General features: G+C 33.8%; 2 long non-coding RNA genes across 3 annotated transcripts in view; one reads left to right on the forward strand and one right to left on the reverse strand.

Annotated features, from left to right (window-relative positions):
• LOC143235033 (uncharacterized) overlaps nucleotides 1–26,906 on the forward strand; it is an 83,256-nt gene that overhangs the window by 25,161 nt on the left and 31,189 nt on the right. The gene's annotated exons all lie outside the window — the stretch shown is intronic.
• Nucleotides 11,678–26,401, reverse strand: LOC143233065 (uncharacterized). The gene is made up of 4 exons (XR_013017946.1): nucleotides 26,292–26,401; nucleotides 21,284–21,338; nucleotides 20,178–20,732; nucleotides 11,678–11,854 (listed from the first exon to the last, which is right to left on the reverse strand). It is a non-coding gene; the product is annotated as an uncharacterized LOC143233065 (long non-coding RNA).

The raw sequence follows: 26,906 nt of genomic DNA on the forward strand, positions 1-26,906 counted from the left end.
CATGAGGCATTTTTATCTGCGGCATATCGACTTACAGAACGGCTCTGAGTTTCTTTCAATTTATGGCATGATGGTTGGTAAAACAAACTACATGTCCTAACTACCTGATGAATGAATGTTTGCTGGAAAAATTCTGATCAATGCTATAAATATAACTGCGTCAGTTCTGGTTTCATTTCATAAAGTTGCACGCTCAATCCTCTCTTGGTCGCACGTTTTTTTCACATTTAACTCTAGTTATTCATGATGTATTCCCGTGATAAAATATTAAGACGAAAAGTAAATATCCATCGTCATCTTTACCAAAATCACAGTTTTCTGTACGAGCATTGTTTATTGTAACAAAAACTTTTAATATTGATTTTTTGAAATCTTTCTGGGAGCTTTACAAGGTATAAGTTTACTTAGCACTCAATTCTGAATATAATATATATATATATATATATACATCTTTAAATTGCTCATTAGTAACTTGTTTCTACTACATTATAATTTAAAGTTAATGGCCCCGTCTGTTTTATCACAACTAATGTGTATTATAATGCAAATCCAGAAAGAAAAAAACGGATTATCTTAATGAGCGAAATAATTCCTCCGTCAATAAGGACTTTTAGTGAAATATTTCTACATTTAAATATTCTACAGTTAAATTACTCTTGGTCCATGCGAACTTTGAAACTTTGTGTGAAAATAAACTGCGCATTTAGTATTAAATTCATCATCCAGAACTTGAAAAGAGTTTTGAAATGCAGTTCAATACAATAGTTAAGGATCTCCAGGTTGAGCTGAAACCCATAAATTAATGTAAGAGAATGGCTTGGTTCTTATGGTATCGTAAGTGTTAAAAATGAGGGAAAGAACAATGAAAAAGTTATACGTATAGCGATGGATTCCGCTGCTCTTTATTTACTTTACACGGAAGGGTTGATATTTGAGAATAACTTGGAGAAGGTTTTGTATATGACTGTGTCTCTCCAGAGATGAAGAATGTTGGGCTTATAGCCATGACGTATAGCTGTATAACTTGTTTGGACATTAATATCTTCTCATAATGTGACATTCTGGGCAACGAAGAATTATTAATTTTGATGAACACATGGAAAAAGACGGTGTCTTTTGAGCATGTTATAGTACCGTGTCCACCGAGTATTTGAAACAAATAATGTTCAAAATTTATTTAAGTTCTGCCCTGGGTCCAACTGAACTGCCCTGGAACGTTCTAAAATTTCTCTTGAGAAACAGACCATAAAATCTCACTCTTCTTGGAACTACTTTAACGACAAATGAGGCCTTCCGTCCCACCATATATGTGCCAGTTATCATAACAGGATTAAAGGTGAATCCACTTAATAATCAAATGTGCTGAACCGAAAGTTTTAATAACATAAAGTATCTTAGATAGTCATATGACATGATGTAAAGCAAAACCAAATAAGTTAGCATATGGGTATGCATTGTGGTAGCTGATAATATGAAAATAATTAATGTAAGTTTGATAACAAACAGGAGTTTCAATAATAACTAATAAAATAACAGAAACAATTAAAATAACCAGTGGTGCATATTAAAAAAGGAAAGCACATATACGATAAAGTTTCAAATTTCATTTTCACTGTAAAACGTTGTAAGCTAATACAAACAGTTTATTGTTTCAGAATATAAATTTTGTTATTCAAGCAAAAATTCGGTGAATTTGTGTTGTAGAGATATGAACACACAATCTGTATATTTTCTAATTCCACAAATAACGTGCAGTTTTCAATTCAAAATTATGTTTGTTTAAATACACTGTTGCATTATGAAATCGCATTTTGATTGCGTATATGTAGATCGTATGGAGCTCAACACGGATATTATGCATCAACCAACACAGTTGTATTATGTTTGGATACATCACCATGTTTAATTTAATTGAGATTGAGGCAGATTTGTGTTCGGAACACAAAGTCGTGTTGTTTTTCAAACAAGCATATCTTTATAGTATTCTTGAAAGTTGACATGCTAAAATGTTTGTTCTAAAAGATATCTTAAAAGTGCTCGAAAAATGATTAACAGACTTTGACACATTTTACTTGTTCTGAAAAAAAAAAGTTAGATCCAAGGGCTGGCACAGTTCCTTCACCAAAATCTTGTTAGACCTCGTAAGCACCCGAAATTATGTTAAAAAAAGAAAGTAGGTTTGTTTGTTTGTTCTGAATTTTGCGCAAAGCTACACGAGGGCTATCTGCGCTAGCCGTCCCTAATTTAGCAGTGTAAGACTAGAGAGAAGGTCACTAGTCATCACCACTCACCGCAAACTCTTTGGATACTCTTTTACCAACGAATAGTGTGATGACCGTCACATTATAACGTCCCCACGGCTGAAAGGGCGAACATGTTTGGTGTGACGGGGATTCGAACCCGCAACCCTCGGATTACTACCTGTACGTCATACTTTATTTCTGAAGCACCAACCGTACATTTTATACTTATATAACCACGTGTAAGGCTCTTGCGTTTTTTATTTTCAGATTGGGATTATTCAAATTGATACACTCCAAGCTGTTGTTCGTTTTTTAATTTCATGTTAAATTTATTGGAAGTTAAATTTAAAAACATTTTATGTCATAAAAAATTTTAACAGTTTAGTAACGTAATATATTGTAACGCTAAATGTCCTATAATTACACTTTATTCGTAAGCAAGTTCCAAGTTAAATAAAAATAATGCTCTATAAACAGATGACACGGATTTTTCTAATTTTTTAAGAAACATTCTGTCAAACGAAGTGTCAAACTAGCTAATCACTGGCTTAAAGAGGCAGCCATATTATATATATTAGATTACTTAATGGAATGCACTTAGCTTCGTTTATTATTGGCTTTTCCCAAACTTTTTGAAGATTACTTTATATTAAGTTATTATAAATTACTTGTCAGTAAAGTAGAGTCGTATTCCTGTATTACAGCAAATGAGGCGGTATCAATCTTCGTCGTTGCTTTAGAGAGGTTTGTAAAATGGGGACTAAAAGCGGAAACTCGGTTTATAGTGTTAATGTACGTTAAAAACTTTAAAGTTTGCCCGTGTAATGGAATGTATATGTAATACCATAATGGGCAAGAAACGAGCCTTCTATTTAATAATATGAGTGTGAAACTTAGCCGCAGGAATAAATACATTTTTTTGGGGAAGAAAAAAAGAAACTCAAACCTTTCAAGTGTTATAGAATTATATTTGGTACAGCTGTTAATTTATATGTATATGTGTGCGTGCGCGCACGCGCGCGCGCGTGTGTAATGATTCGTGAACGCGATGCAAATTTGAACACACACCTGTTCATTTTCATTATGTGGGCTTTCGTCTCGTTGGGTTTCCAACGTGAATCTTTGTCAAAAAAAGTAAAAAAAGCGCATGTCATGAAGTCGTGCGGCTTCGTTTTTGAGGGAGTAAAACCTACACAGATATCTGAAAGAACAAAGAACACATGTTGTTTAAATTAACAAAGAATTTTTAATTAATTAATTGTTGAACATTTTACACCATTTAACAATGGCACATAATTTTTATTTATAAAAATATCGCAGTTACATACAGAAAATCAAAACTATCAAAACAATATTTAATTACAAATCTTCAAAATAAAATGCCTTTCAGTGGCACAGCGACGTGTATGCGGACTTACGAAACTAGAAACTTTGTTTCATTACCCGTGGTGGGCAGAGCACAGATAGCCCATTGTGTAGTTTTGTGCGTAACTTCAAACAAACCAACACTTTGGAAGGGGTAAATCTACTAGCTTTCATATATATATATTTCCGCTTAGCGTGATTAAAATAACACACATGACGCTGATAATTAGGATTTCAAAATATACGATTTTTTAGACAAACTAATTTAACACGAAAAGTAGTATAAGAAACACTGGTTTTACATTTCCGACTTAGTTCAGTAAAACTTTAAAAGCACGCCTTTAATTCCATTTATATCTTAAATAATACTATTCTTTTCTCATTGAAATCAATGACTGGAAATTGAATTAACCAACCACAATGTGGAAATATTTACTCATACAGCTGGTGGTCGTGTTTGTCATCTCTGTATCATGTTACAAACTTATCTAGCTACAATAATAATAGCTATTTTTTATGGGTCATTACCCTAAAGTGCGCGTGTCCAAGAGGTAGAGCTGTCATGTGAACGTTCTAAAATCTAATTGAGTCCATTTACATTATAATAGGACACTTTCTAAGTCCACTTTTCACTTTGATTCTATATTTCCCAATGTTATATTCATTATTACTCTCACAGGTTAAGGGTCTGGCATGGCCAAGCGTGTTAAGGTGTGCGACTCGTAATCTGAGGGTCGCGGGTTCGCATCCCGGTCGCGCCAAACATGCTCACCCTTTCAGCCGTGGGGACGTTATAATGGTACGGTCAATCACACTATTCGTTGGTAAAAGAATAGCCCAAGAGTTGGCGGTGGGTGGTGATGACTAGCTGCCTTCCCTCTAGTCTTACACTGCTAAATTAGGGACGACTAGCATAGATAGCCCTCGAGTAGCTTTGTGCGAAATTTAAAAACAAACAAACTCACAGGTTAAGAATATTTGTAAAGCTATACTGATCAAATTAGGTAAAAATGTTTTTATAATGCTACTATTCGTTTTATTGAATGTTATTATTGCTATCACTTTAGGTTGTGTTAAGCTTAATTGTAACGGAAAGTCAATATAGCTGAATCTACAGATGAAGTCCTAAAAGATATGTTCAAAATTAGTTGTGATTTGGAATATGGATTTTTAATTTCGTTCGACTACAACATTTTATTTCTATAAAGTTGTTTCCTGGTAGGTCAATGATAAGTTTACAAACTGAAAATGCTATGATCTGGACTCGATTCTCAGGGTGGAAACAATAGAAAACTTACTATGGTTTTGCTCTAAAGTAAACTAACAGTCTTTTAAATTTCTATCAGTTTTATTTTTGTAACCCTAAAGTCAAGCCATTAGTACCCAAATCTATTTCATTTACCATTGGAGTCATTACATTTCAAATTATTTTCTGCCCCATGTTTTTATTTCTATTTATGAATAAGCTTTACGTATTGTGAATGAGAACGACTGTCATAATTTTCAACTAAGTTAAAATTGAAAAACTCGTTTATCAATCTAGTCACGTCTTTGAACAGAGTTGTTGTTGTTGTTGTTTTTCGTACCATGCTTGAATCTTAAGAACACAGAAGTTATGCATACTGTAGCAATATATATTCTGTTGAATATTTGGCTCAAGAATAGTGAAAAAAGTTGTTATTCAAATAAGGGACGAATTTCATCTTGTATTTCCATGCTATCTATACACAATAAAAACCTTTAATGCAACAAAACAATGTTTCCCAATTGTAGGGAAAAAGATATTTCCAAAGTATTTCTTTCTGTGTTAAAAATTTTAAATATAGAACCGTTCGAGGGAAACAGCATAACTAAATATATAAAAAGTGATTCATTTAGCTGTATAGATGTATTAGTGTAGGTGAAACTTAGCACTTGTAATTCTTAAAATAGGTAAGAAATTATATAAGATTTTTGTTTTGATTTGTTTTTTGCTTGACTGCCTGGAAAAATTAACTCTGTACTTTAAAATACACTAAACAATTCACAGGCAAACTACAACACACTTGCAGTAAACTGACGGCGTTTTCTGTAACGAAAAAGTTATTTTGAAAATCCTTTTCATGAAATACAGCATATTTGAATTATTAATATATTGATGCGTGACTTCTGTAGAAATATCGTGTTTATTTTTAAATTGTGTTCCTGCATATCGTAAGACACAATCTGAATATTACACAGCAACGTAAGTGGATGTTATTTTACACCTTGTATGCATGTAAAGTTATCAGTGTCGGCCTCAGCAAGTAGGAGGCCATAAACAACAGTGTTATCACATCATACAGCTCACTCACTATATACTGTAGGTTGTGTATTAAATCAGAACTTTAGGTGATTTATTCCCCGAGAAGCACTTTTGTCTTCAATTAAAGCTCGTATTATGTATGTAAATTATTTTCCTTAAGGGGTTATATAACTACAAGAGTAAATAACAAGTTGTGCTTTATTTGTTTGTAATAACTGGAGTTCCCAAGCAGTCAGTAGTTTTCAGTCATTGCATGGTGCGTTATTTTTTGTTTTTTAGTGCTTATTGTAATATTTCGCCTCTCATATAAACATATATTTTATGGCCGGCATTTTTATTAGGACGGCTAGAAATTAATTTTATTAGCTAATTCACTCTGCCCCCTATTATTAACGTAAGCTGAAAACAGCCCATGTAACCGCATTAATTACAATTACCTTATTTTCATATATAGTTACATATATATACTGTTTTATTTTATTTTCCATCCTATTCTTCACACCACCTCTGTAAATAAGATGGGGATGTTTGATAATTACAGATCTCAGTTTTGGTGTTCAGTTAATTATATATCATCACAGACTGAAAAGTTTAATTATCGTCATGTTATCCGGAAGTTGGAAAAAAGTAATGAACTATAAATAAGAAAAACAACACTTAGAAACTGTTAGTTTGACTTTTGTAATATATCCCAATTCCAAGGTAGAGTAAAAGTATTAATTAAATCTCTACATTCCAATGTTGTCCCACATACCGAATATGGAAAACAACTAACTCTTGATCTCAACTAATGAGCTAATTAATTATATCCTTCGCACATTGGCTAAAATAAAACAGTTCCAAGCAAATTACTTTTAACTGTACATCAGATGTTGAAGCAAAGTTCTTGTAGATCTAATAGTTTAATGAACTTATAGCCTCTGGTAGGTAGTTTACTCTGAATAATAATTAATCAGAATTTTAAAATAATATCTTCGGGAAGATGAGTTAACAAAGTGCCATGAACGGTTTATTTTATGGTTAAATAACAAAGCATCATATAGAGATAACTATCATAATATCTCAGTCCTCCAGGCAACAATGTTACTGATGTTATCTTACAGACTGTTTAATAAAAGCTAAGTAAACACGTTTGTCCCCTTTACGAGATTATTTGTTTGTTTGTTTAGATCCCTTTTGGCTCATCGGTTAATGTGATGGTTTATAAAGCTAGGACTCGGGTTTCGATACCTGCAATGGGTAGAAGTTAGATAGCCTGTAGTGTCCTTTTATGCTTAACAACTAATAAACAAATATTAGAATTTGCTTTTCAAGGGCTACCTTTGCGTAACTGTCCCTAACCCTCGTGATAGCAGCTCATGGCATAAGAAACAACACTTTACCTTATATCCCCATCTCTTGACCGATTTCAGAACTACTTACAGCCGCAGCTATTGAAGATTGTTTGAGAGGGTTTGGTTTGGTTTGAATATTGCACAAAGCTACACGAGGGCTATTTGCGCTAGCCGTCCCTAATTTAGCAATTTAAGACTAGAGGGAAGACTAGTCATCACCACCCACCGCCAACTCTTGGGCTACTCTTTTACCAACGAATTGTGGGATTTACCGTCACATTATAACGCTCTCACTGCTAAAAGTGCGAGCATGTTTAGTGTGACGGAGATTCAAACCCACGACCTTTAGATTGCGAGTCGAGCACCATAATCACCTGGCCATGCCGGGCCTTGAAAGTCTTGTCCGATCCAATAGAGAGATTGGTTCGTCAGTTTCTCTTATCAAGCAAGTCTTATTAATGAAAAGCCACCTAGGTAACGTTTTTCCAACTATCCCCGTACGTTACTATGATAACGTTTTACTGCTTTTATTCATCATGCTTAGAGATTTTATTGCTGCCTTAAATTAATTAATATCAGCGGAACCGGTGATTACTGCTAACATCAGTTTATGTTATGTCAAGTGTTACAGTGTTTGTGTAATTGTGCTTAGCGATAAGTCTACGAATTTACAACACTAAGATCAGGCGTTCGAATCCCCTCGGTGGGCTCAGCAGATAGCCCGATATGGCTTTGCTATATGAAAACACACACAGTGTACGAGGGCTGTTCAAAAAATACGCGGACTGTTTGAATTGCGCGGCTCCAGTTGGTTCCAGGGGAATCCGCTTGGTGTCGCTAGGTTCGCACAGATCAGCTGATTACGACGCCATTTTCCGATTGCAGATATCTTTATTTGTGTATTAGCTACGCGGTTTTAAATGAAGTGCGATTTTTTCAGAATGAATGACCTGAAGGAGCAACGGCTTGCTGTGAAATTTTGTGTTAAACTTGGAAAATCTGCGACTGAAACTTTTGCTATGCTTAACACGGTATACGGTGATGTTGCTATGAAGTGTACGGCATGTTTCAAGTGGCATGAACGTTTTAAAGATGGTCGACAGTCCATTGAAGATGATGAGCGTCCTGGACGTCCTTCCACGTCAACTGACGACCCACACGTCGACAAAATCAACACCCTGGTGCGGGCAAATCGACGTCTGACTATCAGGGAGCTTGCTGAAGAATGTGGAATATCAGTTGGATCTTGTTACGAGATTTTGACCGAAAAATTGAAGATGCACCGCGTTGCTGCGAAATTCAACCCTCAGAACTCGTGAGTTTTTGGCCAAACACTCGATCACTGTTCTTCCCCACCCCCTCTACTCACCTGACCTTGCTCCTTGCGATTTTTTCTTGTTCCCCAAACTCAAAAGACCCTTGAAAGGAAGAAGATTTGAGACGATTCCCGAGATTAAGGCAAATGCGACGAAGGAGCTGGAGGACATTACAAAAGAAGCGTACCAGGGCTGTTTCAACAAGTGGAAACACCGTTGGGATAAGTGTGTGCGTTGGGGAGGAGAGTACTTTGAAGGGGTCCCAGACCTGTAACTTCTAAATAAAGTACATTTTGTTTTATGACGCCAGTCCGCGTATTTTTTGAACAGACCTCGTATAAGCCGATCATGATATTAAATTCTATTCTGTCCTGAAGGAATGGGCAAGTATAGTCCATAAATTTTGATCGCTGTGGAATTCCTTACTACAATCAATCACGTAGGCGATACGTGAGAAAAATTTTCAAACACGTCATGTCAATCTTGACAGCTGAGCGAAGAAAGATCCAATAAAATCTTTATTTCAGTGTTTAAAATGACAGCTCCCTAAAATGGTGCCAGGCTAACAGATGTTTACCAAAATGTGCTTGCTTTGTTTGGCAAATTTGTTTGTCAACTTGTTTTTCTAAAATCTAACAAACAGGTAATAAGCTAAACGGCGTATCTGTCGATAATGTTTTCAATCTATAATCTGCCCCAAAATAACGAAATTGTACAGTATACCTGTCTATCATATTACTCCTAAAATTTGCGAGCAAAGCTAACAAAGAAATTAACGAAAACATTGCATGACAGAATTATCTAGTTATCTCCCTGAAGTCTGCCAAGCAAACAGGTAGTAGTCAAGAAATCAAGTAGATTCGTTTATCAACTTTCCCAAACAAAAAGTCTGACAAGGACATCACACTATAATGTAACTCTTGCTTATATGATACGGAAAAAACGTTTTTATTACGCGTTGTGCAATGCCCAACTTCGCAAAATTTTTTATCCTGTATGCATGTATATTTACAATAGGGGGCAAGATTTTCTCTTTTCGCCTCTGTTTCCAGTCACGGAGAATTTTATTTTTCTCCACTTTTATGTTGCAGATATGACGTCATGAATACGTCACAAGCGGATATAATGCACTAGTGCCATCTATATAAACATTAATACACCGTCAGCTGTATCTCCATGTAAATACTTCACAGGACGTGGATGGATCTTCACCAAACTTGGTATGGAAGTTCATTAGGTCAATGATAAAAACGCACACATTTCCAATTTTGTAATTTGCGGTTTTTATGAATGTTTTGGCGGTTTTTGAACCACTATTTTGCTCCTGTTGATTGATCTTCAAGAAATTTGGCGTGAAGATTTGTCGGGTTTCTGAGGGGATACCCGCTAGTTTATGGTTTCACATTTTGTGTTTTGCTGTTTCTGTTGGCGTTTTAAAAAATTATATATAAAGGAAACAACTTTTCATATCCTAAGATAACCTTTCATTAATAATGAATTTACATAACTTCCGTTCATGGTACGGAGACCCCAGCTAGTAGATAATAAAGAAGTTTCACTACAGATCTGTCAATTTCTTTCCTCCCTTAACATCTCGTCTACGGTAAAACCAGGCTCACATGCAATAAAAATCAAATACGTATAAACATTAAATAACATCTTTTTTAGTAGTGATATGCAAACTTAATGAATTTTCACACTGTTCGATGACGAAACTACAAAAACTGGATGTTGACACGATGTAACAGTACGTTACATGTAACGATGTTGAATTTGCATTAAGGGTGTTTTTGACGTGGTAATTTGTAACCATCCAGCTTTAGACTCTTTCTTTATCAAACACGGAAAAACAATAACAACTAATTTTCTTAAAGAATATTGATCTTCTAGTATAGTGTTAAACATATTTTTATCTTTAGAAAATTGATATTAAAGTGCTATATGATCTAAACTCGTCCTAATATGTTAACGTATCTTGGTAGCGTGTCACGCTGCAGATCGAAATTCCAATACACGATACTGCTAAACATGCTCCACACTTTCAGTGTTATAAATGTTAAAATTAATCTATGCCTACGCGTACATATGGTTGGTTTCTGGATGAGCTATTATATTTCCAACAATGTCTGTGAGTTTTCCTTACCATTATATTTTCGTTCAATGTATTCAAAACATTGAATATTAGAAACCTCCAACTAACATCAGTTTGAACTTCTTTTCGTCACAATAACGAATTCAATTCGACATAGAAAACCTGCAGGAAATGCTTAAATGTGTCTTGTTTCATAGTCGTTAAACTTTCCAAGTGTATATAAACAAGCTGTTTCACAACTATCAAAATAGATAAATTGTGGCAAACGTTCTGTTGGAATTCTTTACAAAATTGTTTAATTGGACTGAAATGCTTTCACTGTGTTGGTAAGAAACGTGACTGAAGTTACTGCAATACTATATTTAACATCACAAAGACTGTGGTTACTTTCATCATCAATTTGGAAGAGTATCTGTCCGTTGGTGTTGAAATCTAGCATCTAATAAGCCCATCCAGATACCCTTTCCTGTGACTAGATACCAGCACTTAGCATTGTCAACCACAATTTCTCCAGTAGATACTGGGGCGATTTATTCATTGTTATTAGAATTTAGATTCTAGTTCTGTCGCTGTTGAGTCTGTTATTGCTCAGGATATTGAGAGTGGTCTTGTTAATGTTCCTTTTTATAACATTTATTTAGCATCAGACCTACTTTCGAGACCACTTGTGGTTAAAGTAAGAACTACTTTGCCATTTAATGGTGTATTATTATCATTTGAAAACAATTTAGCTAGGGAAAAGTTTTTTTTCCGAACCTAAGATGGTTAGCAAGCTGATCACTGTTTCATCTAAGGATAACTTTGTTGTTGAGAAAAATCCGGACGTGTTTTCCTCGTGTGTCGTGACTTGAGATCAGGCTAAAAAGATAAGCCAAAAACAAATGGTAGACATGTATTCAAAAGACGATATCATAGATTTGTCTCAGACATTTTTAGGATCCAACGGGAGTCTTGTGAATATTGTTCTACTGACAAATTCTTGGTGAGTGACAATGATGGATGAGAGGAATCTGATTTAACGAGTAAAGTTCCGTTTGCGACAAGTAAATTGATTTATGAACAATAAAATGATATCTTCACTAATTACATATGCACTCTCAAAAGATGAACTGGAGATAGTTCCAAATAATTGTTTTTTCAAAAATAGAGACTATCAGATGTGCCAACTTCGGAGAACTGGACTGCAGCTCATCAGATCGTTGTTTCCAAAGTATATCATTCTGAAATATTGAAAGTTGCCCATTAACTCTCCATGGGAGGTCATTTATGTGTCAACAAGACATGTGTTAAAATTACAAGACATTTCTTTTGGCCAAAAATTAGGCAAGATATTTTCTAGTTTTCTAAAACTTGTTATACATGTCAATTGGCTAGAAAGTATAATAAGAAAATTCCTGTCACTCCTTTGAAACCTATCCCAGCGTTTAAAGAACACTCAGTCGTGTGATTATTGATTGTGTTAAAACAAAAAGATAACATTTGTGTTTAAGCACTTTCACACTTTATGTAATACTATTATCATAAGTTTATTTGTATTAATTGTGTTATATATAGTTATGGTTATAGAAGTTGAATAATTCCCTGACAACGTATTAATTGAATGTATTGTTTGCAATGTACGTGTATATACAGCATCTTAGTTAAAATTGTTTAACGCTAATTTTTAATTCTCTAAAGATGGAGGTGTAACGGATTTAGTGTTATATATTATTTTAATATCTGCGTTTGTTTCAGTTTGATGCGTGTGACGTATATTGTGTATTGCGCCTGTTTTCTAAATTTATAGATTTCGAGAGTAAGAATCAACAATATATGTATTACAAAAATACTAGCATATCTTCAAATACTGTTGTACGTTCGAGAATTTCGGAACTTATTATTATTATGATGTGGAGGGTAAAGGGCATTTTAAACTTTGTTTTCTAATTGTAAACACGCTTAGATACAAATCTTTTCTCTAAATATAGAATGCTACATCTTATTGAGAAAGAACAATAAATGGAAAAATATGTTAACCTCAACCCCCAAGTGCTAAGAGGCTGAATCAAAACTTTAAAAATACCTGAAATATTTATTTAGTTAAAAATGCTCATATGATTTATAATTATTATTTTAAAGTAATATAAGTAATACAAAATAATAAATTTCAAGGATAAACAAGAGTATTATTGCAAAAGAATATTGGTGCTATTTTACATTTGGCCTTACATAATTATGTAGCTGATGTGAATAAAGCTAGAAATAAGGCACTTCAAGGTAGGCCCAGCATGGCCAGGTGTATTAATCCAAGAGCCGCGGGTTCGAATCCCAGTCATACCAAACATGCTCGCCCTTTCAGCCATGGGACGTTATAATGTTCGGTCAATTCCACTATTCATTGGTAAAAGAGTAACCCCAGAGTTGGCGTGTGTGGTGGTGACTAACTGCCTTCCTTCTAGTCTTACACCGCCAAATTAGGGTCGTTTAGCGCAGATATCCCTCGTGTAGCTTTGAGCGAAATTAAAAACCAAACACTCCAAAATTAAGCCTTTAACTCAAGGAACAATAAACTGATTATGTATAGTTTTGGTATATTTACGTTCTTTGTAGTTCCTACTGCCTGTGGGACCTTCAATTAAAAACAAACAGAGATCATATATCCAAAATTTAATACCAAGATAATATGGTGTTCTGTTTAAATTTCTGCTTTGTTTATTCCCACTTGTTTTGTGTATAGAGATATCTGACTGTACGTTGGAGACTCAAAGATTTGTAAAGTTGATCTATAATTAAAAATATATATATATAAACTATGCTACTGCACAAAGCACATGACTTCATCCACTTCTATTCTGTCTTCCTCGATAACCTGTCAACACGTCATACTTCATATGCTGTACATTCCTTGCTGACATCTGTATATTAGATTTTAACTCTATCTTCTCTATGGCCATCACGTCGAAACATTTTACATTGAACGTAAAATTGCTAAACTAAATTGATGGTTCTGATTTCATTTTTCCAATATAACTTCTACATTTTCTTGGAGTTGATACTAATTAGCTATAGTTGTATACCTAAAGTTATTCACCACGAAATATTTATTTTATTTTCGTAAGTTATTTCTCAAAGAAAAAATTGTTGGTTTACTCAAATTTTAGCTATTGATATATATATACTTTTCTCTTTCAAATTTGGTGGACTGATAGGTTTTCTTGTCTTAATCTATTCACGTTATTCTAGTAATAGGTCCAACATAATTTATATTTTCAACAATTAATGGCCTATCATGGCCAGGTAGTTAAGGCACTCGACTCGTAATCTGCAAACATGCCCGCCCTTTCAGCCGTGGGGGCGTTATAAAGTGATGATCAATCCCACTATTTATTAGTAAAAGAGTAGCCCAAGAGTTGATGGTGGGGGTGATAACTAGCTGCCTTCACTTTAGTCTTACACTGCTAAATTAGGGACGGCTAGCACAGATAGCCCTCGTGCAGCTTTGCGCAAAATTCAAAACAAACCAAACCAACTATTAAAACAGCATTCACTTTTATCCGTATTACTTACAATATAGCTTGCAATTTATTGGTGATATTTAGCATTGATTTAATTTGTAACATTAATTACTTTTATTTGCTGCACGTAAGAAATCATATTTCAGGTATCAATCATTGCGTTACGTCATATTCTGCAAAATTTAACTTCGTTTTGTGCCATTACAGCAGTAATCATTGTAAATTATCGTTTTTTATACTGTTGTTTTGTCTTCTAAGTTATCAAATTATACCGAGTTCCTTTCTCGAAGGTACCACATCACTCTCGTTCCTTGTAAGTATCAATGTGTCACATCATATTCCTCTCGTACGGTTATTACATCACGCTCATTTGCCATAGTTGTCACATCACGTTCATTTCCCATAATTATCATATCCCGTTCATTCCCCGTAGTAATCAAATAACATCACGTTCATTTGTCGTAGTTATCACACCACATCATCTCCCGTGATTAATTTTCCATGAGGCCCGGCATGGCCAAGCGTGTTAAGGCGTGCGACCCGCGATCCTCAGATTACGAGTCATATTGCATCTCCGTCGCGCCAAACATGCTCGCCCTTTCAGCCGTGGGGGCGTTATAATGTGACGGTCAATCCCACTATTCGTTGGTAAAAGAGTAGCCCAAGAGTTGGCGGTGGATGGTGATGACTAGCTGCCTTCCCTCTAGTCTTACACTGCTAAATTAGGGACGGCTAGCACGGATAGCCCTCGAGAAGCTTTGTGCGAAATTCCAAAACAAACAATAATTTTCCATGCTAATAATGACGTTCTTAATAAACTGTAATTATCAGATCATGCTTTTCTTTTGCTTCAATAATCTCTTTAATTTAAATTTTGATATTTCACTGGTATAACAAAAATATAATAGCGTGAAAAAAACAATATTTCAAAAAATCTTATGTTTTCACGTGGGTCTTTCTGCAAAAATACTTTTAGTCCAAATCAATCTTTTTATCTTTCTTCTGGAAAGTATGTAATATCCTAGGACATGATTTTAGTTATAATAAAGAATTTCCAGTTTTTCTGAAGATTTCTTTACACATCCATCTGTTAACATTCATATACGTTGTTATAAAATCCAAAAGATTTCCTTGTTTATCTTTCTGAATATAGGTAATGTTTCTTGGCACGACGCGAGTCAACCCATCATCTAATCTCTTGCATTCAACAGTATAGCCTTCTTTAAATCCCTGCAGGTTCATGTATTCGTTCTTTTGTTCGTCTCTAGATTTATGTTTTCTCTCTACTGAAGCATAATGAAACCTCGCTAGTACGAGGTCCATTTATTTTTCCTGATAAAAGAATCATTCTAAAAAGATTCGTTTTACTGTTCGTTTCTATACCAAAAATTGAATCGCGTAGTTTAAATCTGTTCCTTACTTCCAAGAACTCTTCTCTTTTAACATTTCAGTCTCTCTTCTTTTTTAATGTACTCATATACGTTACTGGATGTTTTTTGGTTTATTTTGTATTTTAGATTTTGTATGTGTGTGAATGGAGAATTTGAAATTGACATTTATTTTACAAACTGTGGTTTTCTTGAGAAATGGATGAACAATTCTATAAATGCCGGCTCTAGGTATAGCAGATACAGAGTGACTGACATATTGTTTTGCATTCTTCTCTGCCTTTACTCAAAAGTTTTAAATAATTCAAAGAACTGAGCAATTGAAATATGCCATCCGATTTAACAAGATTCAAAATTTAAAAAGTTAATTAAACATATATTTTCCTTTGAGATTTGTGAATGCGAACATATATATAACTGCTCAGACATTTGTCTGAAATACGTCTTAGTAGCACGAGCAGGCAGTTCAGTTTTTAAGAGCGAATTCAAAATTGATTTTTTTTATTGTGTCAGTGACAATAAAGCTCTTCAACATTTGATTTGCACACGCGAACCCTTAAAAGCGAATCAGTGATTCATTTTTTATGAATGCTTTGCTGATACTTTCAAATAGTTTGTCAGTAACAACAAGTCTAATTATCTATTCTGTCTATCTGTAGGAGCAAGTGAAAGAAACCTAGCTTTTATCATGACGAATAAGGCAAAAATTATTCAACATTGCAAAAAAAGCACAAAGAAACAACAAAAATATCTTTTTCACGACCATATTGCATTTTATTACAATTTATTTGAAATAACGATGCTTCGTAGACATAAGAATAACCCCTCGTAATTGTAAGATAAATCAAGCGATTCAAACTAAGGACTCTTACGTTAACAAACTTGGTAGGCGAATCGGACTGTGAATCCGAACGATCACGATACACGTCCTGTTACCGCAAAGACGTGCTTTCTGCCGTGGGGTCGTGAGTACGTTATAAATCCCATATTTCGATTAGAGTAGCTCAGGAGTTGTCGGTGGGTGCTGTTAACTAGCTACTTTACTTCTAGTATTTAAGCTGATAAGTAAAGACAGTTAACACATTTGTGTTGCTTTGTATGAATATCGGAAACAAATCAGTTAACCAGAAACAAATTTCAGTAGCTTTGTTTCAGCTAAATTAGCTAGATTTTAATTATCATATAGCTGAATAATCCAAATCTATTTCATTATGTATTAATACAATATTAAATCGGTTCTCCAATTCCTACTGAAATTAAGATAATTCCTTTTCGGTCAACACAGTGGCTTAGCAGTGTGTCTGCGAACTTACATTACTAGAAACCAGGTTTGATACTCGTGGTGGGCAGAGCACAGATAGCTCATTGTGTATCATTGTTATTAACTACAAACTAATTCCTTTTTGACAGTTATTTTAATTATTAGTTAAATTTGACAGGAATATGAAAAATTGATTAAAAATACCTAAATATCTGCTCGAAGTTGAATTTAAAAATATAAGAATGCAAAATGTGCAGCATGTAAACTAAAGCTTTATAGAAAATCGTTTTTTTAGCAACAAACATTTACAATCTATTTCTATGATAATTTCAAAGAAATGTTTTTTTTTTAAATTCTCACAGAGCTACACGAGAGCTATCTGAGCTAGCCGTCCATAATTTAGCAGTGTAAGACTAGGTGGAAGGCAGCTAGTCATCATCACTCACTGCCAACGTTTGGGCTACTCTTTTACGAATAAATAGTTAGATTGACCGTCGCTTAAAAACGCTCCTACAGCTGAAAGGGCGAGCATATTTGGTACGAAGGAGACTCGAACCTGCGACCCTCAGATTACGAGTAGATCACCCTAACCGCCTGGCCATGCTGTGCTGTTGGTCTTTTTTTTATTACATCTGTAAGGTGACTTCTTGAATCAGGAAGCAATATTACGAGTACGAGCGATAATCAATGTTTAGTGACAGTGTTTGGTACCTTTGATTCTTTGTTGCTCAACTTTACAATTTTCATTCCACTGATGTTTTAGATAAAAACGACGAGATTAGTCTTAGATCAGACACCTTGACAAAATTCCCAGTATAAAGTTTGTTGGCTCAAATGTAAGGTTGAGGCCTTATAACGCTAAAATTCTGATTTCGATCTTTTACCAAGAAACAGTGGAATTTACCGCCACAATGTAAAGCTCCATGGCTAAAAGTGCGATCACGTTTAATGAAAAAGGGAGTTGAACCTTAAACTTTAGAATGCGAGTATTCTAACAACCTGGTCATGTTGGGCCCTGTTCCATACTTAAGCGAACCGAAGGCACAAAAAACACTAGAGAACGTGATAAGCATGTTGTCAAAAGTGACTGTGTGGTACCAGTTAATTCATTCATCCTTCTCATGTTGTTTATTTTGAGGTGTAGCTGAAAGCTTGTGAGCTTTAATCATCTCTAAGTCTTTGTTTATTATACCGTTAACCATACCAAGAAATGTGCCCAGTTTCATATCATTGGGCTCACTTTCCTATCCACAGAAAATTGTTCATAATTAGCCCGGGGTATGGATTCGAAACCCCTAACTTTACTAAACTTTAGCCGTTTGAGTTTTTCCACTTACATGGAGAACATTCAAAGTTCTTTCATGAATATGAATATTGGCTAATACACTAGTTTACAACTTCAATTGACGAATGCCGTTTCTCGTGGTTGCACTACTTTGCTGAATGACCGAGAATTCATCGTTAACCAAACGTATCAGATTTTGTACATCGCTCTTTTAAAGTGCTATTAACCCTTTTTTCATCTTTGTAGATTTAAGCTATCTCATATATAAAACCTCAACATAAACTATAATTAAAAGTTTTCATTATTGTGTGATTAAGAAACCCAAATTAATTATGTGTTTACTTAACAATACTGATATTTAAGTACTCTTTATAATTGTATTTCTCAGCTATTTAAGTGTTTTTGTTTAATTTGTTAGTAATGGTCCACTGAGACATGTTTCAGTAGCGTAAGTTACACGTACGGTAACGAATGCCACCATTACAAGTCGATATTTATGTGTGCCCTTTGGGAAGTAAACTGAAGTATCATCCGATATCGTTTCTAGAATCTTTCAGAACAGCATAAATAGGTAATTAATAGGGTAGCTTCTTCTATGAAAAATTAATGTTTGTACACTATTTGGTAAATGTGATTAATCACAGACTTCGTGAAACAAAAACTGAAGACATCTTCTGATACACACTTATAGGAAAGACCTTATGTTACTGCAAAAACAAACATAGACAAAGACAAGTAATGATTTACACACTCTTGTTTTCAGACCCCATGTTAGCGTGTCCGGACTGTGAATTAGAGGAATTGCTTTGAAAATCATAAAAGATATATACTCATTTCTGTCGTTTTCAAATGTCATCCCCGTATTACGACAACATTTGTAGTAATGTTTAATAAAATCAAAGTTTCTCTTTCAGATTAATGTTCTTGTCTGGCTGATTTAAGTTCATATTTTGCGTCCACTAAGTAAATAAATTTGATATAATGAGCATTTAAAGATATAAACGCTTCTAGATATACAGTATTGTCCCCAGTTAGTACAGCGGTAAGTCTATGGATTTACAACGCTAAAATCAAGGGTTTGATTCCCCTCGGTGAGCTCAACAGATAGCACGATGTGGCTTTGCTGTATGAAAAACACACATATACAATATTTGAAAGCTCGTTTAACTGTTTCTAATTTAAAAGAAAAGCCTTTAACCTTTTGAGCTAACAGATTAGTTAGATTAATTTTGATCTTTTAAAAATGTTCTTTATGACAATAATGTCAAAAATAAAGTTATTTTAATCTACAATAATTTTTTATTTTCTGGTGATAATTTTATTTTACCTTCTTTGTCAAATTTTGACCATGGTCTAGTTCTAAGACTTTGTTTGAGACTTCCAAGATAAGCAGTTTAATATTGATTTTCTGGCTGCACTCAGTTTTGAAAAACGTTTGATGCTAGCTGAGAATTATTTGACAAACCTAGACAAAGCGGTTTTATGGCGGGAATGTAGCAGCTGGGGGCAATCTCCATAACTTGAGATTTGATGTATGCTTCTCAAAGATTCGATTCATAAAAGAACAAATCATACCGATGGTATTGTCGAGAAAACTCAGCTATATACTCTTTATATATCTATGCAGTTTACTTTACCGATATTACATTTATTTTACAGACTTTTGTAACTCCCTAAAGTATAAGCCACCATTCACAATAGTGGTGAGTTTAAAATTTAAACAAGATTTGAGATTCATGAGAACGTTTATCAGTGTGACTTGGAGGATCCGAAATTTTTTTTTCGAATGATTCTTACACATTTTTCACACATATATACATATATTTCCAACGATGGAACTGTATGGTCTCTTAAGGAAATGGGAATGAATAATAAATATAAAAAGCATTCTATACATCAAGAAATAAAAAGCTCAATCATCAGGATCTTCTTTATGATAGAAAGAATACCTAAGTTAATAAATATCTAACCTACAAAAGCTCTTACTTTGAGTTTATGGGAACTAGTACTTATTTCCTTCATTGAATATCAATTAAAAATACTGAAATTGTTTTTTAATTGTTTAATTATACTTCCTATCCGTTATAAACCATTACTAGAGTAAATGATACACACCTTTGTTTCTTGGCTGAATAAGAACGATTTGTTTCTGCAATCTACCATTCAAATGATGATTTGCCAGCTATCTTCACTTGGAGTCATCAGGAAGAACAGCGGACTTAAAATGTTAAATTTCAGAATCTTTACTTTTAAAGTTAAACTTTGCTATTAATTCAAACTTCGCAATAGAGCAAAACTTTGTTTATGCTTATTTGGACATATGTCTCTAACGTTAAATAATAATATAAAAATATCTGGAATTTCTGATTTTCATGATTTGTTTAAGTGATTATTTGAACATGGACATCCTCAATTTTGGACGCACAGACTAAAGAGAAAGCAGCTTTTCATAAACATCCACTCGAAACTCTTGGTCTACTCTAGTCTGACTTAAATAGTGGGATTTGACTGTCACTCTTATAGTACACCCATGGTTCCAAAGTGCTAAGGGAGTTTCCACGGAAAAGGGTAGCAAAATCTGAATCTTCGTATTCCCATTGAGTGCACTAACCACTATGTCAGTACTCAGCCAGCAGCTATTATGAGACACGATATTCACGGCAACACAGCCTAAAATATGAATTCAACAAGACCTGATAACTTATATCATTAATAACATCTATTTATAAGCATAATTTGCATATTTCATACGGACATATATAAAAATAACTGTAGAAATTTATGATTGTTATTAATTTCTTCGTACTCAGTTTGGGTTTCGGATGATTCTACATTTAAATCACAAAATTTTTAATCCGATAGGTTTTATCGGAAGAAAATAGTTAAAGGCATAAGACTGAGCAACTGATAACAGTTCAGTGAACTATAGTATTGTATGTTATATACATAATACAAAGGCTGAGTAAAGTTTATATTACCATATAAATAACAAACGTAAGACGTTAAAGCTTATGTCACTACTGTTACTTTTCACTTCGTGCACACAAAATGAATAGAAATATTTCCGTAAGTTTAAAAATGCCAAGTCAAAAAATTAATGCAGATAATATTGAAATGTCTAATTAATTTTATATTAATGAACTTTATAGTTTGTTCTTGAAATTAAAGAACACATTCAGAACAAAACTTTTGGGAGCAGAATAAAAAATGTTTCAGCTTACCCTATTTCTCGGAAATTGTTCTTGTAAAGTAACTTCTTTTTTTTCTTCGTTTCTCCTTATAACAAGATCCATGGTATACAACACAACATATTTAGTAAGTTGAAGTTTTTTTTTTATATATGTGTTGTCCTTATTTTAGAAGAGAGAACTTAAAATATACCTTATCTCCATCCTATCATAACGGTTATCCTAATTACCCCAAACAATTAAAATTTCCAAACTAGGTAGATGTTATCCAACATTTACTTAATTGGTTGATTACATCTAATAAGTAGAAGAGAAACTAAGTGATTTACAATTAACTGGTAAGGAACGCAGTTTCCTCAAAGAGAAAGATAAGCGATACGCTGCTGTAATCCTGGTTGAAAATACACTTTTCAACCGTCTAATCAATTATCTATTATGACTAACGAATATGAAGCTCAAAAGTAATTAAATAGTTATGTAGAACGACATTTGAGTTGAAAACACGTATCAACAAATTCAAATGGTAAAAACTTCAATGTTCTCTTCCCAATGGAAACTGCTGGAGAAACAAGGTAAAAATATCTAGATAGAATGATTCTACAGTTTTTGGTTTGAAACTTTATGCGGCTAAAACATGGAATAACTAAAAACATGAATAATTATTATCACAATGTTCCGCCAATGTTCACCTGATATCATCTGATATACCTGTATACTAACACACGTACTGGAAGAAATTCACATGATATAATTACGCATAATTTTAAAACAAATATAAAGGAATTTCTGGATATTTGTTTAACATAGGTTTATAAAGCTGAATAAATAGCGGTTATTTTTCTTTCGTTAGCGTCCGATTCTTATATTAAGAAAACGTACATCTTTATTGGAGAAGCCATGAGAAGTTTCACTTGTGTGTTCGAATACATGAGAAGATTATTGCATATGTTTTTATTCTAATATATAACTGTATTCCCCCTTTGTTATATATAAAATTATTCAGAAGTTTTGATGAATAGTTTTATAAAAATATCCAGAAGTTTTAGATTGAAAGAAATTTCAGGAATAAGAACGAAAATCTTTTTCTTGGTTTTTAATGAAATTAACCTCTCTATTGAGGTTAAGGATCCAAAAGTTTTATACCATGCTTTTTTAACGGCACAATATTGTTTTCAATAAAGCTTAAAAAATGGCTTTTCGGATCTAAAAGGTTTAACAGTTTTACCCACATTTCTATTAGTTATTGTGTGTTTAGAATTAAGAACAAAGCTACACATGAAGGGCGCTATCTGTGCTGCGCCCGCGACGGATATCGAAATCCGGTTTTAGCGGTGCGAGTTCCCAGACATATCGCTGTGCCACTGGGAAGATTCTATTAATTATCGACTTAACTCCACAAAACAGTTTCTAATTCGCTCAATTTTCAAATGAAGGTTTTCATGTCTATAACAAATTCATTTAGCAATACTTGAAAGAAGCCCACCCCATGGCTCAGTGGTAAGCCTAAGTGCTTATAAAACCCAAAATCGGCTTTCGATGCCGGCGGTGGGCGAAGCGTAGATTGTGGTTTAACAACAAAACAAATACAATTTTTTTTTAATATCCAGTTTATGTAGTCTATCATGTGCGTGGTACCACACTATCTAAATAGTGAAATGTGTAGTTTTTCGATAAACTGAAGTTTAGAATGTAAGACTAGAGGGAAGGTAGCTAGTCATCACCATTCACTGCCAACTCTTGGGCTACATTTTTACCAACTAATAGTGGGATTGATCGAATATTATAACGCCCCCACGGCTGAACGGGCGAGCATGTTTGGTGCGACGGGGATTCGAACCCGCGACGCCATGCTGGACCTAAATTCATAACTTTGGTATGAAAGTAAAATGTAACTGTTACCTATCTAGAAGTATAACTTTTTTCGTATTAATTTGGTTTTCACGTAGTTATTAAAACATACTTTTAACTTATCTTCTCTCAAGTACATCAAAATCTTTCTGTAGCCTTCTTGCAACATTTCTTTCGAAGGAGATCACCCTGTGTTTCTGAATTTCATCATTTCAAAACTCTTCACAGCAGATGCAAGAGACACTGGAGCGCTAATATGTTTTAACAGTATTTCACACGTTTGAGATATTCTAAATCGCTGTTATACATGAAACGCAGTGTTCCAAGAGCTTTAGATATATTTAGGAAAATTGCTGCTAGACAAAGTTCAACTGTAAATTAAGTGTCCCTCAGTGGGATAATGGTATGTCTACAGACTTACAACGCTAAAATCACATAGCAAATAGTTCAACGTGGCTTTGCTTTAAAATAAGCACATTAAATCAATTTCCTTTCCTTCAATATCTAACATAGTATTATAGCTTAATCCATTCACGATTTTACTGGTTCATCATGCTCTACATTTTGGATTGCTTTGTTGTTACACAGTAATAATGAGACGTATAATTACGGAACGACTGAAATATGTCTCCCAACGTCATGAACACGCTACAAGATAAACAAAATCCGTTTTAAACGGTTTCTGCACAACAACAGATATCTGTTCACATGCTGAAATTACATGCCACAACATCACAGATAACGATTTCTCCATCATTTTTATAAGATCATCAGAATTTGAGCTCCGCGTTAAAGAAAGCTTACTTACAGCAATAAAAAACTGCTTGATTGGTAATGACTTACAAACATCCTTAGACCTAAAATTATTCTAAATAGTTTCATTTAATACTCAACTGTTTATTAAGAATATTTATAAATATAGCTTGATATCCCATGCAACTTGCTACATATAATGACATATTCTATAATCCGTACTTTCTTTCACTTACCTCTTTACCGAATATTTTAAATAATTATTTATTGAAATTACTACAACATTAGTTAATAACTATAATCATAATGTTATTTTCAGATTTTGCTGAATATAAGTTTATTCTGAAATGTTATCGATTTTTATTATTCATTGTTTGTTTGCTTGTAGTTAAGCACAAAGCTACGAAGGGGACTGACTATCCGTGTTCTTCTACCACGGTTATCGGAACCTGGTTTCTGGCATTGCAAGTCATAAATTAAGCTCTGCATTTGCTTGCTGGAAAAAAAATTATTTGTACAAACATATCATACTAAACTACTAAAGAAATTAAAAGTCTGTACGATACTAGTTCATATGCTATTGATAGAACTTAGAATAGGCGGTGTTACCTGATGCATCTTCCTTTAATTTTATTAATACTGTTAAAATATCTGTGGTATCTCACTGCAATTTACTCTTTCAATCTTACATCCTCACCTAATATTGGAAAAAGGTTTAAGAATTATATTAAAAAAGGACATCAAAATAATCCATATGCTAACTGATGCCACAAAAATAAAAATATTCGTAAAAAACCGAAAAACGTTTCTGGCCAGTTACAAGAACTTGCAACTCTCACAGTAGCCTTACAAGGCTCAAAGAATAGCAGCTAAGGAACACAAAATGTCATTTTGTTTAATTGCTACAATATAGGTATCACATCCTCGTGTAAGGCTCTTTTACTCGTACTGTTACGGACCTCGATAATCTTCGAACGGTATTACACATTTCTTAAAATCTTCAAGAATGAACTCTAATAAAGCATCTCCTGTAGTGTCTCAGACAATGACGAAGAATATTAAATTTCTTTAAAATTTATCTAAATCATTGGAGGTTCCTCGTTCTTAATACTTCCCACAGCTGCTCATGATGCATGACTTATGTCAAGAGTACAGTCCGCCATTATAAAATAATGTTTCATACGTTTACAAACGACTGAACTAACAGCTTCTTTTAAGAAGATTTGTTATTAGCTTATTTTAGGATTCGGAGATGAAAAATAATGACTTGTTTATGAACCTGCTAACTGGGTTTATTCATTACGAGATCAAACTTTTCCGTCATTTCCACTTGGGTTGAAATGAATTTAATTCCTGAGGATGATTTAACCTATCAACAGTTCCGCATAGAACTTGATTTATCTCTGCCAAAAGCACAACTACTGCAATTAGCCTATTAAATACGACAGTTAAGTGCTGCAGCTCAATTTCGATTATAGTTTGTACTGTACTATCTAACTATAGAATTCGTTTTCAGTTGGGACTCTAAAACCTTTCATTTCTTAAGGCATCCCATATGCAAACTGCCTATCTCGTGAGATTCTAGAGTTTTCTGAACATATGGTAAGGATTGAAAACTTGCATCAATCAGCTGATATTTGTTGTTGTCTAATAATAGGGAGAACAACCATAACAATGTGTGTAGTTTTTCAAGAATATGATCAACCATGTGCAATGTAGCTTTTCCCAAACAGTTATCCTTTGAAAATGGTTTTTCAAATGTGAGTTTGTGTAAATTGGAAAACAAAGCCATTAACTTGTACAGGTCCGTGTCATATTTTTATTTTCTCTCTATACTTTGTGGGTATGAACGAGTATTTGAAATATCTAGTTCCTTTACACTGTTATTAGCTTCTTTAATTGTTTCTTTAAGTACAGAAAATTTTCTTCTACTGGAGAGAACACAAACCTGGGAATAAGATAGCGTTTTGATCTTTAACTCTTACATGACAAATACAAGAAGTAAGAATCTAGATATTTAAAAGGATATATAATCAACATGTTATAGGGATGCAAAAAATTATCTTCTGCTACTTCAAGTATACTTGTTCTGAACTAGGTGGCACTTTCTTTTAATTCATAGATGACTATTGCAACCCGCATTGAACACAGCACTGATAGTTCATTATGGAGCTTCCTGCTTAACAACAACTAAACATCCAAGTTAACTGTTGCTCCCACTGATGTACTAAAAATAAAATAAAATAGTCAAGTGGGCCTTTCTTGTCTATTTTTGGCTTTCACTGAGTGTCTACTTTTTTGTATGATCCTTACTAATATATTCGTAGGTTGTCACTCATTTTATTAATATCAGTATTAAGTCAAATAGTCGTTTATTATTAGTTTATTTAATATTCATTTTATTTTACTCAATAAATTATTTCTCGGTTTGAATTCTTACCTTGGTTACTCTTCCTTTTCAATTATTTGCTTTATCGCTTTTTGAATCACTTGTCAGCTGTTCCGCGCACGTTTTGTTCATAACAGCATTCCTACAAAAGAACGTTTGTCAGTCAGTGTTCTTTACAGATGGCTCTCGAACAATGCTGTCTCTTGCCTGGTGTGCACCTCCCCCCCCCCGATACAGCAGTATGTCTGCGGACTCACATCGCTAAAAAACGGGTTTCGATACCAGTGTAGCTTTGTGTTTAATTCTAAACAAACAAATTTGCATTGCGCATGACGTAATTGACTCGCACCTGCAATAACATCAACCTAATTAGCAGTTACAAGTATGCTATATGAGCTTACATGGGTTGTCGAGCGCTAATACAATAGATTTTAAATAAATTATAATATTTACCTCTTATCTTATACATAAAACAGAAATTCTGAAGTTCATAATTCATTATGAATATGACCGTTAGAAAATGCATAAAATGAAATTCTTTACTTTTTAATTGTTCTAAATTAATATATCAATTTAGGCTAATAATAATAATAATAATAATAATATTTTATGTAGATGCGCTGTGAGTTTTAAATTACACAACTCAAAATCTTTGACACTGTCGAA

Source organism: Tachypleus tridentatus, chromosome 12, assembly GCF_004210375.1.
Source record: "Tachypleus tridentatus isolate NWPU-2018 chromosome 12, ASM421037v1, whole genome shotgun sequence".
Taxonomy (NCBI): domain Eukaryota; kingdom Metazoa; phylum Arthropoda; class Merostomata; order Xiphosura; family Limulidae; genus Tachypleus; species Tachypleus tridentatus.